General features: G+C 37.8%; 1 protein-coding gene across 2 annotated transcripts in view; it reads left to right on the top strand.

Annotated features, from left to right (window-relative positions):
* Positions 1 to 16,359, top strand: part of GALNT13 (polypeptide N-acetylgalactosaminyltransferase 13) — a 781,779-nt gene that overhangs the window by 198,395 nt on the left and 567,025 nt on the right. The window contains exon 2 of one of the 2 annotated variants that reach the window (XM_032410271.1): positions 5,648 to 5,741. The gene's annotated coding sequence lies outside the window, so the exon portion shown is untranslated. Of the gene's footprint in view, positions 1 to 5,647; positions 5,742 to 11,754; positions 11,847 to 16,359 lie in introns of those variants that run through there. The other variant, XM_032410279.1, reaches the window with a different exon arrangement.

Here is a 16,359-nt window from a genome sequence, read left to right as displayed (position 1 = left end):
TCAGGGTTGGCAAATCTATAGAGACAGAAAGCAGATTAATGATTGTCTAGGGCTGGAGGAGCTGGAAGTTTTGGGGATGATGGATAAGGGCTTTCTTTTTGGGGTAATGAAAATGTTCGAAAATGGATTGTGATGATAAATGCACAGCTTTGAGAATATACTAAAAGCCATTGCATTGTACACTTTAAATGGGTGAATTGTATGGTGTATGCTTTATATCTAAAAAAAAAAAAAAAGCTGTTTTGAAAAAAAGATAGATTGGCTTATAATGATGCTGAAAGCTTAAAATAGATTACCTCTATACTGTAGCTCCAGGTAGTGATGGTCCTGAAAGACAGTGGTAAGGGGGACACCCTCTCAGTTGGCAGAACATTGAGCAGGATACCTAGTTTTCAATTTAGAAGGAAAAGAGAAGTGGTTAAAATTAAGTATATACACAGATTCCTAACCAGTTGAAAATAGTTTGGTTGAATGGTCAGGAACCCAGAAGGGGAAAGCCTTAAAGATCCAGTCATATGAGGTCTGGGAAAGAAGTATATGGATGGGTCTATAGGAGTGAGCACAAAATTTGTAGATCTCTTTGTTTCACATTAATGACTACCAGGAAAATCCAACATACTGAGTAGCTGGTGGTAGGGTATTCATCCCCTGAGGTCAGCCAGCTTCTACCCTGAATCACCCCATTGCTTGCATAATGGGTCTAAAATGGAGAGGCCCTGGGAACAAAGATGGAGCATATGCATGTGTCCAAGCCTGATCTGGCTACTGTTGCTGCTGAACATATAACCAGCCTCAGAGAAAACCTCTGAGACCTCATTCTTCCAGATTAACAAGAAATTGGCACAAACTGTTTATATCAGACCACATCTACCCATGGTGGGCCAATTCATCATTATTTGGATGGATACATATTATAAGTATGGGTTTACCTTTCATGCCCACAGTGACTCCACTAGCACTATTACTCAAGAGTTCACAAAGTGTTTGATTTATCAAGATGAGAATCCAGCATAATACATTCTTGGACTAAGGAATCCACCTTTTTTTTTTTTTTTTTGAAGGAGGTGTGACCATAGGCATATGGCCATAGTACCCACTGCCCCCGCCTTATACCATATCATGTAGAAGCTGGTAGATTAATAGTGCATTGGAATAAAATTCTAAGATGGAGCTCCAAGATTCCAAGCCTTGGTATATATATGCCTTCTCCCAGTTATGCAATCAAACACTAATCTAGATTTTGCTGTAAAGGGATTTTGTATATGTAATTAATATCCCAAATCAGTTGATCTTAAGATAGGGTGATTATCTGAGTGGAGCTAATCACATGAGCCTTATAGGCAGTTTTCTCTAGCTGGTGACAGAAGGGGAAGTCAGGGATGCAAAGTACCACAATGATTTGATGTACTGCTCCTGCCAGTTGGCAAGGAATGTGAACTTTGTTGACAAGCTGGATGTGGCACCCAGATAATATTCAGCAAGGAAACAGGGATTGTAGTCCTAAAACCACAAGGAACTAAATTCTGCCAATAACCTGAATGTGCTTGGCAGTGGATTTTTCCCCCAGAGCCTCCAGATAAGAACTCAGCCCAGCCAACACTTTGATTTCCGTCCTGCGATACCCTGAACCCAGCCAAGCTCTGCTGATCTTGTAACCTACAGAACCATGAGCTAATAAATGGGAATTGTTTGCAGCCACTAAGTTTGTGGTAACTTGTTACACAGTTATAGAAAACTAATATAGAGGGCTTATGAAAGGTATATCTAGAATGCCAACCTTATGGAGTTTGGGCATTCTCTTTCAAGTTGCAGTATATATTTTGAAACAAAGGCTATTACATGGTGTTGTATCCCAACAAGTAGAATAATTGGGCCTGGGAAAAGAGGTAGAAGTAGGAGTGAACTATCTCCTTTGTCACTTTGTACTTTTTTCAATTCCACAACTTTAGGTTGTTTTGGGCCAGAGTTCTTGGCTCCAGGTGTGGGATGATGGGGACTTCCACCAGAAGACACAGATCAGGTTCCACTAAACCTAAATTCTGGTGGCCACCTGGTAATTTATAGATGCCTCATACCAGTAGACTTGCTGGTAAAGGAATTACTTTACCAGCAAGAAGAATTGAGTCTGATTTTCATGAAGAGATAGGGCTGCTGTTATATAATGGAGGCAGATATGGTTATGCCTGAAACTCAGGGGATTCACTGGGTCTTATTTCTTCTATGCCCAGTAATGGCCATGATTGGGCAGTTGCAACAGCTCTAGCCTAACAGTAACCAGAGGTTCAGGCCCCTAAGAAGAGATAGTAATGATGACCCAGTAAGCTATTCACCCAGTGTTTCTTAATGAGTGTGGGGGGTAGTCCCCCCAACTCCTGCTCCAGGGATATTTGGCACTATCTGGAGACATTTTTGTGATCACAACTTTGGAAAAGTTATGCTACTGGCATTAGTCAGTTGAGGCCTGGGCTTAATATCCTATAATGCACAAGACATCCCCCATAGCAAAGAACTATCTGTCCCAAAATATTAATAGTGCTTGAGGCAGAAGGTATCTGACTTAGACCAACAAAAATGCTGACCAAGGTTAAAGGGAATATAGAAGCAGTGATAGAGGAAGAAAATGATAATATATCAGTTTTAGCCTTCGGATCAATTATAGGAATGGACTGCTACTGTTACATGTTCATATGTATGTAAAGAATATAACAAGCCATTTTCTTGAGACTGAGTAAGAGATGAATGGATCAGAGTGATACAAAAGTTGTACTCTCCCTTAGCTCTCAGTGTCCCATATTTAATCTCTTGGCTATAACATATCTAGGCACTCAGGGCTGACTTCCAATCACCAGTGTCTATGGCTCTTTGCCTGAGTGCTCGTTCACTCACTCTCTGTCCATTGTAGCCTGCTACACCTGAAAGAAGAGCAAACCAGAAATGCTGGAGAATTAATGCCTACAGTCCCCATCTACTACCCCTTAAAGGAACAGCCTCAAAAAATGAGTAAGAAGAACTGGATTCTTTGGCCATCCAGTGGGATAACTTGAAGGACATGTTCTACTTTGGCTTTTGGAATTGCCTGTGGGATTTATCCCCACTTGCTTATAGTGGTAGCTTGCTTGGTAATGCACTGTTTATGACTTCCTCCCTTTTTCTATCTTATATCCCCAATCTCCTACTGGTGTTTTTGGAGATTACCTGTCACATAAACTCTTTGTATTTCAATCCTTATCTGCTTCTGGTGAAGGAAGGTCTGCTTCTGGGGAAATCCAAATTAAGAACCCATTTTTTTTAAAGATTTATTTATTTGAGAGAGAGAGAGAGAGAGACAGGAGAGAAAGTGAGACAGAGTACATGTGAGTGGAAGGAGGGGCACAGGGAGAGGGAGAGAGAGAATCTCAAAGAGACTTCCTGCTGAGCATGGATCATGATGTGGGGCTTGATCTCATGACCCTGAGATCATGACCTGAGCCAAAATCAAGAGTCAGACGCTCAACCGACTGAGCCACCCAGGCACTTAAATCGCCATTATAGCTATTTTTTATGACAAATGGGCAGCTGGGAGGGTGAGCAATAGTATAAGCAGGGAAACTAGACAGGATAGGTATTTCAGTGTCCGAGAGATATGCTGGGGGTTTGCACCCGGTAGCATTGGATTAGGTTAGAAATGGATGGATTAAAGATAGAGCTGGAGATAGAAAAAAGTGCAAAATTTTGGCATGAATAATTAGATGTATTCTTGAAAAAAATGAGGATAGGGAAGCTGATGATGCAGGGGTGCTGAACAGATAGGACAGGGCAGGAGGAATAAAAATGTCTTTTTTGCACATGTTCACTTGGTGAACTCTCTTGGACTTCTAAGGTTAGATGCTAAGTAGCCAATTAAAATATTTTAAATCACCATCATTCTACCACCTCAGTTCATTTATATCTATAAATATACTTGGGGAAAATGGACATCAGTTGCACCATTTACTATGCAGTTTGTTATCTCTCAGTCCAGTCCCACTCTTCTGTACTCGGCCTTGGGATGCTGGAGCCAAGGTTCTGCAAGCCACATTGCCTCTTAGCCAGCAGCTCTGTGTCAGGATCTGCCGGTAGGGAGGGCTGGAGGGAGGCTGCAAGACTCTTAAGAAGAAGGTCAAGAACCTTGCTCCTTCTTGTCTGCTTCATGCAGGCTCCAGGTAGACTTCTGTTCCTGTCAGCATCTCCCTAGCAACACCTGTCCCCTGGAGCACTAGTAATTCCTTCTTGTAGCTGTGATGGTATCCACTTGGCAGAACCCCCTACCCTCACAGAATCAGCTTCTGTCTATCCCCTCAGAGAGCCTAACACCAATCACCAATGCCCCTTCCTCAGAAGTTCGAGTTTCATCTTTGTGAAACCCTCTCCTCAAACCTCACAGTATTAATAAATCCAGCATCTTCCCTTTGTTTCTTCAGCCGTGGGGGTGGTAACTGCTTATGCAGTTGCTATCTCTGTGATTCTGTAGAGTTCTCTTTTTACCTTTTCAGTCACCTCGTTAAGAACTTTCTACCTCCCTATTCTAATTGGATTTTTTTTTTTAATGACTGGACTCTGACTGTAAACTGGAACATGGTATTTCTCCCCTGTATGAGTCAGAGTTCTCCAGAGAAGCAGAATCAATAGGATGTGTATTTATATATTATTATATATGAGTATGAGGTAGGCAAGTCCCAAGATCTGCAGGGTAAGTCAGCAAGATGAAAACCCTGGAGACCTGATGGTTTAGTTCCAAAGTCCAGAGGCCTGAAAACCAGGAGAGCCAATGGTGTAGCTCCTGTCTGTAGGCTGAGAGGCTGGAGACCAGAAAGAGCCATTGTTTTAATTCAAGTCTAACAGTCAGGAAGAATTCTCTCTTGGGAGATTATTATCAGCCTTTTTGTTCTATTCAGCCCTTCAACTGATTGGATGAGTCCCATCTACATTAAGGAGGCGATCTGCTTCACTCAGTCTATTTTAAAGTTAATCTCATCCAAAACCAATCTCACGAAAACACACAGAACAGTGTTTGGCCAACTATCTGGGCACCCCATGGCTCCGTCAAGTTGACCACACAAAAATAACCATCATATCTCCCATTTATTCACTTCTTTTAAGTTTTTTTAAAGAAGAATTTTATAGTTCTATTTCTATGTTGTATTATACATTTCTAGTTAATTATGCAATATTTTATACTTTGCTGTTTGTATGCAGGGGGTAACTTTCCAATATGCTATCTACCTGATTATTGCTGAAATAAAGGGAAAGTTTTTATTTCCATTTTCATTTTAAGTAATTATTTTTTCCTGAGGTTAAGGAAAGAAGAGAATTATATATTTGGGGGGATAATCATTGGAGGTGTTTCTAACAGAATATATATTAAAAGCCTATGCTAGCATAAATTGAACCTACCTATTCTATCAATGCTAGAACAACCTAACTATCTAGGCTAATGTCTGTATCATAATATGTATTCACTGGGAAAAATTGAGAAAGGCATAGTGGAGACCATTGAGACAAGAAATATCACAGCAGACATTACTAAAAAAGGCAATAATTTCTAAAAGAAATACTATTTATAGTGAATTAAAAATGTTATTGGTGATGTGATCTGTGAAGGTATAAAAGAAAATTTCATTTTTTTCAGTGTGAGAGTCTTGATACGTCAATTTTGCCACGATCAAAACAAGTTTAAAAACAAATGCTGTTGTTAATGGGATTTAAGTTGTTCAGAGAATGAGGTATGTAGCTGTTATTTTGATTCAAATGCTTTATGCGGGGCCTATGATTAGCAGAAAATAAAAGTTGGGGGTTTCAGTTAAAGAAAGGCAGAGTTGATTGTTTGCTAACAGATTTCAGTGTGAATCAGTGTTATTGATGATATTGTGTTGTAGTTCTTCATTTCCACCAAGGTCAAAATAAGGGAGTTAAATTGAGCTCAAGCAGAATTTATATTAGGCAGAGGAGAACTTGCATTATAAGGGCAACTTTGTAATGTATTTTGGGAACCTACCTATCTATGTCTTTCTTTAGAACAGGAATAGGCAAAATTTTTCTGTGAAGTGTCAGATAATAAAAATCTTAGACTCTGTGGGCCAGAAGTCTCTGTCACAGTTACTCAACTCTGACCATGTAGTACGAAAGCAGCCTTGGACAGTAGTAAACAAATGGATGTAGCTATGTTCCAACAAAACTTTGTTTACAAAAGTGGACGGCAGGCCAGATTTGGGCCATGGGTTATAGTTTACCAACCCTGCTTTAGAAGATTAGAAGCAGAGACTGTAAAATCAATTTTCCAGGAAGAAACATTTTGGGGGAGTTTTGTTTAGCAGCTCTCAAAATATGAGTGCTCAGGGGCTCCGTGCCACCAACCTTTCTATCCCACGTGATTCCCTTCTGAGGATCCTGTTGGATAGCTACACCCTTTAGGCTTCAGAGTTATCACTCTGAAAAGTGTTATGATTTCTAAGCCATGTTACTGATATAAGTTGTTAAATCTTCTTCTGATGGATTTTTTTATTTTTTTAAACATGTTCAAGTGTTTTCATTGTAATAAATTAAATAGATTAACAAACTGGCCTGCCTATCCTCATCCTCTTGCGAGGGTACTTGCATCACCTGTAGCTTCTGTTAATTAGGTGGCTATATTTTCTGTTTTAAAGCTGCCGTGACTTTTAGGATCAGCGGATTATGCTTTATTCTAGGGAAGCCCAATAGCAGGCTGGCCACTGTGCTAGAATGTACTTGGTGTGCTAAAATGAGATAGACCAGGAAAGGCAAACTGGAAAGCTCCCAGAGGTCAGGCAGATAATGTAAAAGACTGAAAGGGTCCAGTGACAAATACTGTCATTCATTTTCTGCTGCTTAGAGACACTCCTCTAAAATAAGCCAGTGCATAAAGACTTAGATAAAAGTCAAAATTATCTCAGCTTAGTGTGGGACACAGTTGGGAGTGGTCGCAACCTGGACAGCATTAGCACTGTCTGGAGAACTAGAGCTAATCTGTTCAAGTAATTGTTACTGTGGAAAAAAAAATGCCTGGAATTGTGAGAGCCTCTATTTTCTTTGTTTTGTTTTGGTTTTCTTTTGCAAGAGATGACAGACATTAATATATATTTTTTCTTTCAGTAAAAGTTTCCCAATTTTTAAATGTTCAGAGTTAATTCAATTATTTAAAGATCTGTGAGGGGGAAAACAATGTATGTGCTTGAAACCAAACAGATCTGAATGCTTAAAATGAACTTTGAGTCATAATTTACAACTTCTGTAGTAGAGAGCAGTTTTCTTTTTGAAGAGCTTAAATTTGGAAGATATAGAGGCATGTAATAGGCTTATAGAAGAGACATAATAGGGGGGCGCCTGGGTGGCTCAGATGGTTAAGCGTCTGCCTTTGGCTCAGGTCATGATCCCAGGGTCCTGGGATCGAGTCCCGCATCGGGCTCCCTGCTCCTTGGGAGCCTGCTTCTCCCTCTGCTTCTCTCTCTCTCTGTCTCTCATGAATAAATAAATATATAAAATCTTTAAAAAAAAAAGTTAAAAAAAAAAAGACATAATAGGTGGAAAGAAACTGACAGAAGATAAGACAGAGTTGGAGCTATGGCAAAATGAAGTCATCTACACCTAGAACATAGTCTGTGCCTAGTAAACATTTGCTTTTCAGATTGAATAAATTGAATAAACAAATCTTCAAGTTAAATATTTGAACTACCATAAAGTATAAGTAAGCAGAGTAAGTGAATTGACAGTAAATCAGTTGAGAGAAGAGCAGAAAAGACATAAAAAGAAAAGTAGAAACTCAAAAGAAGATCCTTTGGACCATGAGAGAGAAGGGGAAAGAATCTGGTCCCAGGAGTTGCCTCTTTTCATTCCAGTTCTAGACCTTTGTCACCTGTAAGCCTACAATAAAGTCTCCTTATCCTTAGCTAACCTGAGTAGATTTCTTTTCTTGGTAATTAAAAGAATCCGAACCAAGCATATAACTTTGTTGAATAATCTGATTTTTGCAGAATCAGTGAATACAGGGACATGATGATCAGTCTAACCTGTGGGGTCCCAAGGAAACTCATATGCAAAATATATGTAATTCCAAAATATAAGAATTGTTCATCATTCAGGGCAGCTGGGTGGCTCAGTCGGTTGAGCGTCTGCCTTCAGCTCAGGACATAATCTTGGAGTCCAAGGATCGAGCCCCTAGTCGAGTTGGGCTCCCTGCTTAGTGGGGAGTCTGCTTCTCCCTCTCCCTCTGCTCCTCCCCTTGCTTGTGCTCTCGCTCCCTCACTCTCTCAAATAACTAAAATCTTAAAAAAAAAAAAAAAGAATCGTTCATCATTCAATGATGCACATTGTTGTCAGTTAGTTTGGGACTATGAATTAGGTCATTACCTATCATTCAAAGGCTCTGATACAATCTTTGGTGCAAGTGATACTTTGAGCAATTGGAAAATAATTCAAAGAAAGAATGAAGTTCTAAAAAAGTTACACTTTAGTGAAAGGGGTTTGGATTGTATGCTATACAAAATACTTCAAATATCATAGTTTCTGGTAAACTGGGATCTTGAGTTTTTTCCCATTTATTTTATTTTATTTTATTTATTTATTTATTTTTTAAAAGATTTTTATTTATTTATCTGAGAGAGAGAATGGGAGACAGAGAGCATGAGAGGGGGAGGATCAGAGGGAGAAGCAGACTCCCCGCTGAGCAGGGAGCCCGATGTGGGACTCGATCCCAGGACTCCAGGATCATGACCTGAGCCAAAGGCAGTTGCTTAACCAACTGAGCCACCCAGGCGCCCCACAACTGAGCCACCCAGGCGCCCCGAGTTTTTTCCCATTTAAAATGATATTATAATTTTTTACACTTGATCTTAGCCAAAAGGCCGAGAAGCGATTGTGATATTATAATTTTTTACATTGAAATTTCATAAATTGGAATCTTGCTTTTCAAAATTCATAAATGCTTTGTTAAAGCCCAATGAGTCTATGCTTTGTAATATAAAAAAGTTAAGTTTATCCACCTATCACATATATTTACATCATGATTTTATTGCTCTCATTGATGTCATATTAAAATATTTTAAATATAAATCTCATGAAAACGATATTAGATTTATGAAAACCAACCTATTAACTCTTAGTTTCTGATGGGTAATGAGGCCACTTGTTCTTTTTTTTTAAAGATTTTTATTTTTTATTTTATTTTGACAGAGAGAGACCCAGCGAGAGAGGGAGCACAAGCAGGGGGAGTGGGAGAGGGAGAAGCAGGCTTCCCGCGGAGCAGGGATCCTGATGCGGGGCTCGATCCCAGGACCCTGGGACCATGATCTGAGCCGAAGGCAGACGCTTAACGACTGAGCCACCCAGGCGCCCCACTTGTTCTTTTTTTTTTAAAGATACTTTATTCATTTATTTGAGAGAGAGAGAGCATGAACAGTGGAGAGGAGCAGAGGGAGGAGAAGCAGATTCCCCACTGAGCAGGGAGCCGGACACTGGGCTCAATCCCAGAACCCTGGGATCATGACCTGAGCTGAAGGCAGAAGCTTAGCCCACTGAGCCACACAGGTGCCCAAGGCCACTTGTTCTGCACAGCTTGAGGTAGTTTGGCCACTCTAAGATTGATTATTAGATTAATCTGTGCTAAGTAACACATGTCCATTTTAGCCATGCCTCTTTTTAGAGTAGTGAACTTAGCAAGAGCATTGAATTTGCCTTACTGTGCTGAATAAAATAAAACAATATGGATTGATTTTTTCCACTGATCCAGGGTTAAGATAAAATAATTTTAAAGATTTTAATCCTAGACTTTCTTTTCCAGTTGGCAAATTATCTAAAGACATCTGAAAACAGCATGCTACGTTAACGATGGCTTCAACACCTGGAAGCCATAAAGGTGAAATAACACATGGAGAATTTTTGATGTGACAAGACAAGGAAAAATATTATAATTAATTGTCTAAACCATTTTGCAATATTTCTGAACTTGAAATCCATCTATTACTCATAATTTGCAGCTTCATTAGGTACTGAATTTTCCTGACCTGTTTTGGAGTATACATATTTATTATTTTTTTATCATTGATAAAATCAGACCCTAGAAAATCTGAGCCTATGCTAGACTGGCTCTCTTTTCTAAACCACTAAGGAGTCATTGTTCATGAACTAAAAGACAACTTCAAAACAGGGAATAAACAAAATACAGTTTAAATGTACTGGTAAATATACTGCCACAGTCATGACAAACTAACACTATAACCAGCTAAATTGCCACCAGATGATGACAAAGTAATGGGGAGAACCTGACTTAAAACATTTCTTTTAAAAAGTGGTGGGAATTGGGCGCCTGGGTGGCTCAGTTGGTTAAGCGACTGCCTTCGGCTCAGGTCATGATCCTGGAGTCCCTGGATCGAGTCCCGCATCGGGCTCCCTGCTCGGCAGGGAGTCTGCTTCTCCCTCTGACTCTCCCGACCCTCCTGACCCTCCCCCCTCTCATGCTCGCTCGCTCTCTCTCTCTCTCAAATAAATAAAACCTTAAAAAAAAAAAAAAAAAAAAAGTGGTGGGAATTAAGAACAGGGAAAGGTGCTCCTGGTAGGTGATTATACTTATTTTCTCTACTGCCAATTAATGTTATTGGCACATAGTAGCTATCACTTGTTTATTTATTTTTTAAAGATTTATTTATTTATTTGAGAGTGTATGTGTGTGTGTGAGCAGGAGGGGCCAGAGGGAGAGGGAGAGAGAATATCAAGCAGACTCCCCACTGAGCACAGAACCCTATGCAGGGCTTGATCTCAGGAGCCTGAGATCAGGACCTGAGCCAAGACCAAGAGTTGGAAGCTTAACCACCTGAGCCACCCAGGTGCCCCTCTATTACTTGCTTATTAACTTGCATTTTCCTATGTACATTTGCCCCAATGCATTGAGGAACTTTGATTACAAATAGAAAAATAAACACACAAATAAAACTAACAAATAATTTAACATAAACCCACTGGCAACAGTATTTCACTGAACTCTTCTGGAGTTTGGAAGTGTTTGGTACTGTGTTATTATCCTAAAGTTTTTTTAAATGTAAATTTACTTTTATGCTTAAAACTACATTTTAAGAAACAAAAATAGGAACAAACATTATGCAAGATGATTGGCCTTAAGAATATATTTGCGAATTGGGTCATTCTATATAATCTGTGTGATAAATCAACAGCTTTCCAGGCAGCAATAATCTGATCACCATATTGCGAAGGAGAAAATGTTAACTAATGAAACACAAAGTTCTAAGTTCCCAGTTAAAGATATGGTTTCTGTGTGCATCAAGGTCCAAACAGGAAAAAAATAAAAATAGAAAAAGGATGGTGCATGCATGGGGTAATTTGAGGAATGCTTGCTTAATAAAGGGCAGAGCTTTGTAACAAGAGCTGTAACAGCTATGTGATGAAGACTGACTGGCAGAAAATATAACCTTATACAAGAAATAGAGTCAGCCCAGAATTACCCTGGGGGAGGCAGGGCGGGGGGGCTATATGCCCTGACCTCACTCTCCTGCTTCCCTCTAATCTCTTGATAGTATTGCCCATTGGATGAAGTCAACCAGAAGCCTTTTTAAAAATAATAATAGTAATAATAAACATATATATACATATATATATTTTAGAGAGAGAGTGTGAGGAGAGTGGCAAAGGGAGAGGATGACAGAGAATCCCAAGCAGGCTCCAGGCCCAGTGCAGAGCTCATCTCACCACCCTGAGATCATGACCTGAGCCAAAATCAAGTCTGCTGCTCAACCGACTGAGCCACCCAGGTGTCCCTTAACCACAGCACAGGATGCAGAAGGATGGAGAATGCAACTGAAAAGGTAAATAAAAGGTATTCAGTGTAGATTCTAATCTTTGGTTTTCTCAAGACTTTTTTTGTATGTAACCTTGGAAAGTTGCTTAACCTTTCTACATCTGATAATTCGTATCTTTTAAATAAGATCCCTTACAATTCTAAACTGGCCATGATTCTCTGAAAACAACTTCAGAATTGGAAAACAACTTAAATTGTCCCTAAATTTGCAGCGTTCTACACTAGTTAATGGAACATATGGAACATATTTTAAAGTCTCATAACAATTTAAAGGTTTACTTTCAATTACTTCTAATTTTTATATGGTTTTATGACCTTATTACTTACTCTTGGCAATTAACCTAACTTAAATACGAAGGCTCTACAGTAAGAACTTTAGCTATTTAATATTTTCCTTCCTATGAAATAATTCTTTTGAACCTCTCTGCTATAATTCATTTTGTTTTATACATGAAAATTTCACCTTTAAAAATATATAAGTATTTAATTTAAAATAATGTGTTCTTTTATAATATTAAAACCTAAAATTCCAGCATAATTCTTATTTATTTCTTGATACTTTTATTTAGCATGGGAAATTGTTTTCAAAAACTATGAATGAGTGAGTAATATTGATTGAGTCAAGAAGATTTTGAATTAGATATTTATACATATTTCATTTAAACTTACTCCTCATATAAATATTAGGGACTGATTTTACAGAAGAGGAAACTTAGGAGTAGAGATATTAAGTCGTAGGTCATGTAGGTAGTAAATGGTCAAGTTGGGATTTGAGCACATATCTATCTCATCCCAGAGATGAGACATTTCCTGAAATATACAACATAGTATTTATATTCTCCCTCACTTCCTGTAATAATTTTTACTACACAGTATTTGCCTGTGTTTTGAGAAAATCACATGAGCATCTGTGTTATGGTTAGATTTCAAGTTTGAAACAGAACATCTGTAAGTACAGAATTATAATGAGGTTCTTGTTTAGTAAGTGGTCTGTGTCTATAACAATGCATTTTTGAGATCTGGAAAGTTGAAGTTAACACTCAAAACAAAGTACACAAAAGATGATGTTTACATTTATGATTTTCATTGTTGACATATTTCAGGTTTAAAATTTAAGCTTGTTGATTCAAGGAAAGACAAATGAGGCAAGAATTGAAATCTTAGGGGATGTGCTTTCCTATACAAAAGAAAATACAGTGGGTTTGGAAAAAGAGAGTGGAGGTTTAGAGAGATTCTATTTCCAATAATGGTAAAATAGTTTGCTGTGGCACAGCTTTGTCATTGAGAACAACCAGTAAAGTTGGGGGAGGGAGAGCCCCAAATCTGACCCACAACATCAGAGAACTAGCAAGGTGGCCAGGGTGAGAAGGAAAGGAAGTAAGTTGAAATAAGCCTGATATCCTTTATCCCTTTTCCTTTTAAAATTATATGCCAGTTGATGTCATGCACAGCTGAGGGGCCAAGAAATTTAAAAAAAAGAGGCACTTAATGGATAAAAAACTGAGCAGATTTTTGACAGTCTCAGAGGCTGGTGAGACAAATATTGGAAGTCAAGTAGTATCAAAGAGCAGATGTCCTGGAAAATACTCAAGATGTACATTTTGGAACCTGGAACTATCACAATCTGAGAGGAAGGGTAAACTGAAAATATACCAGCTCTCACAAAGGACTGAAAAACAACCTCAAACCAGCTCAGTCCTAAACTGAGTGGCCATCTTTTCTTACTTAGACTGCTTGCCATGAAGCAAAGATGTGTATTTTGTTTGTTTTGTTTTTCTGAAGAGATATTAAATCAGCCAGAGTCTCAGTTAATCTTTCCTTTATTTTTTAAATGATGAAAAATAAAAATAATGAAAAATATAATGAAAAATAAAAATATCAAGAGTTCCAAAAAAAGGGCAAATAATGAAAAATAAAAATATCAAGAATTCCAAAAGAAGGGCAAATGACAAAAAATATATATATATGAGAAAAACAGTCTACCAGGTAATCCAAATATTGGAGTAACATATTTCACAATGAATAGGGGGATCTATCAGGATAGATTATTTATTGCAATTATAAATTTTAATGCATCCAATACTGCCCTCCCCTCAAATTATATAGAAAAAATGGACAGATTTGAGCACAAATACTCAAGCATCATAAAAGATTCTGAACACAAGTTTTTCAGTAACTCATACAAGCAGACAAAAAAATCAATAATATAGAAGATTTAAATATCATGGTTAACAAGTATATGTGCCCTTAAACACACATACACAACATGCATAATATTGTACTCAAAACTGAAAAAGAGTGCATATGGAATATATACCAAAATCTCAACAAATTCCAGAAGAATAAAATCATACAGAATATTTTCTTTGATCATAGTGGAAGTAAGCTAAAGATCAATAGCAAAGAAATAACATGAGAATTCTTAGGTATTTGGAAATATAAGCAAGATACTTCTAAATAATCCAAGGGTAAAGATGTAATTATAATGAAATTAGAAAATATTTTCAGCTAAGTGGTAATGAAAATAAGATATATGTCAAATTAGTTTTATCCAGTTAAAGTAGTATTTATAATAGAATGTATAGTATGTCTTAAGTTTGTTTCTCCCAGAAGCACTCCCTAAATCAAGGATTTATCGGCAAATGCTCCAGAGAAACTGATGAGGGAGTGGAGAAATCAGGTTGCTAAAATGTAAAAACCCAAGAACTGTGTGATTTCACCTAAAGACACATCCTGTCTGATCCTGTGGAGAGCTCCAGAGCTAAAAGTGTACCTCAGTGTGAGTCTTTTCTAGAAGCAAGAGAGCTAGCTTTTCAACCTCTGCATCAGTTTGTAACTGACTGTTGTCTGTTCCAGGAAGATGTAAATTCCTAGGCACTTCAAACTCTCCAAATAATCAAGGCTGCTCAAGAAATCCAAAGGCAATTCTCTGAGAAAGGTCTCAATTGCAAGTCAGAAACTGGGTGATTCGCAGGCATGGTATAAGGTAGCTGAGGAAATCTACATGCCATACACGGGAAATGTAAGCTCCCAAGCACATGGAAATCTCCGTATGGGTGAGGTAGTTTCAGTACCTGATGGTAATTCTCTGGAGAAGGTTGTAGCTACACACTAATAGCAACAACAACAACAACAAAACGTAGAAATAGGGAGAAGAATGCACAGCACTGGGGGATACAAGAGGGTTTGAGCAAGGCTTCATGATGTCCATTAGATTGTTTTAGGCTGGAAATTAATCTCTAAGATTCCATCTCAAGAAGTCAGAAAAGTAAAAGTATATTAAATACAAACAATGTAGAAATACAAAAATAATGAGAGTAGAAATTAATGACTAGAAGGCAAATAGAAAACAAAGAAAACCAACAAAGCCAAATGTTTCTTCTTAGAAAATACTAATGAAATTAATCTGGTAAAATTATCTATCAAAAAATTGAAAGAAATACAGATTACCAATATCAGGAGTTTTAGAAAAGGTGACTATCACCACAGATCTTCTGGGTAATAAAAACATTATATTTCTCATATTACGTGAGAAAATAATGAAAAAAATAACTATGCCATAAATATGAAAACTTAGAGAAATAAATTCTTAGGTCACAAATAAACTAACCCCAAGTGGAAACAATATGAAATAGAAAATATGAAGTTTTCATAGCTACTGAAATAATTGAATCTGTATTTGAAAACCTTTCCAAAGAAATTATAGCCCAGATGGTTTCATTGGCAAATTCTACAATATATGTAAGGAAGATATTGCACTAATATGAAAACTCTTTCAGAGACCAGGAAAATTTATTTCCCGAGGCTAGCAAAATCTCAACCATAAAACCTGACCAGAACATTATAAGAAAAGAAAATTACAGGTCATTCTCTCTTATTAGTTTAGCTGCAAAAAAATATTTAAATGCAATATTAGTAATCAAAACCAATTAAATATGGAAGAATACTATATCAAGACCAAGTTGGATATATTCCAGGAATGTACAATCATTTTAACATTCAACAATCAGTCAATCTAATTCACCACACTAACGGAATAAGGGAGTAAAAACTATATTATCATCTCAATAGACACAGAAAAAGTATTCGAGAAAAGTTAAAATCCATTCATGATAAAACTAGGAATAGAAGAAACTACCTTAAGCTGAAAAAGAGCATTACAGAATTATACAAAAAAATCCTAATAGTGAAATATCTAAAGCTTTCCCTTAGAGAATAGGAACAAGACTACAATGTCTGCTCTTAAATCTCAATAATGAATGGAATCTAGGAAATGACAGATGTTGGCGGGGATGCGGAGAAAGGGGAACCCTCCTACACTGTTGGTGGGAATGCAAGCTGGTGCAGCCACTCTGGAAAACAGTATGGAGGTTCCTCAAAAAGTTGAAAATAGAGCTACCATATGATCCAGCAATTGCACTCCTGGATATTTACCCCAAAGATACAAAAGTAGGGACCCGAAAGGGTATGTGTACCCCGATGTTTATAGCAGCAATGTCCACAATAGCCAAACTGTGGAA

The sequence above is a fragment of the Phoca vitulina genome, unplaced genomic scaffold, assembly GCF_004348235.1.
Source record: "Phoca vitulina isolate PV1807 unplaced genomic scaffold, GSC_HSeal_1.0 scaffold1, whole genome shotgun sequence".
Lineage (NCBI taxonomy): Eukaryota > Metazoa > Chordata > Mammalia > Carnivora > Phocidae > Phoca > Phoca vitulina.
Note: the sequence above shows the minus strand (reverse complement) of the source record. Positions and strands in the feature narration are given on the sequence as shown.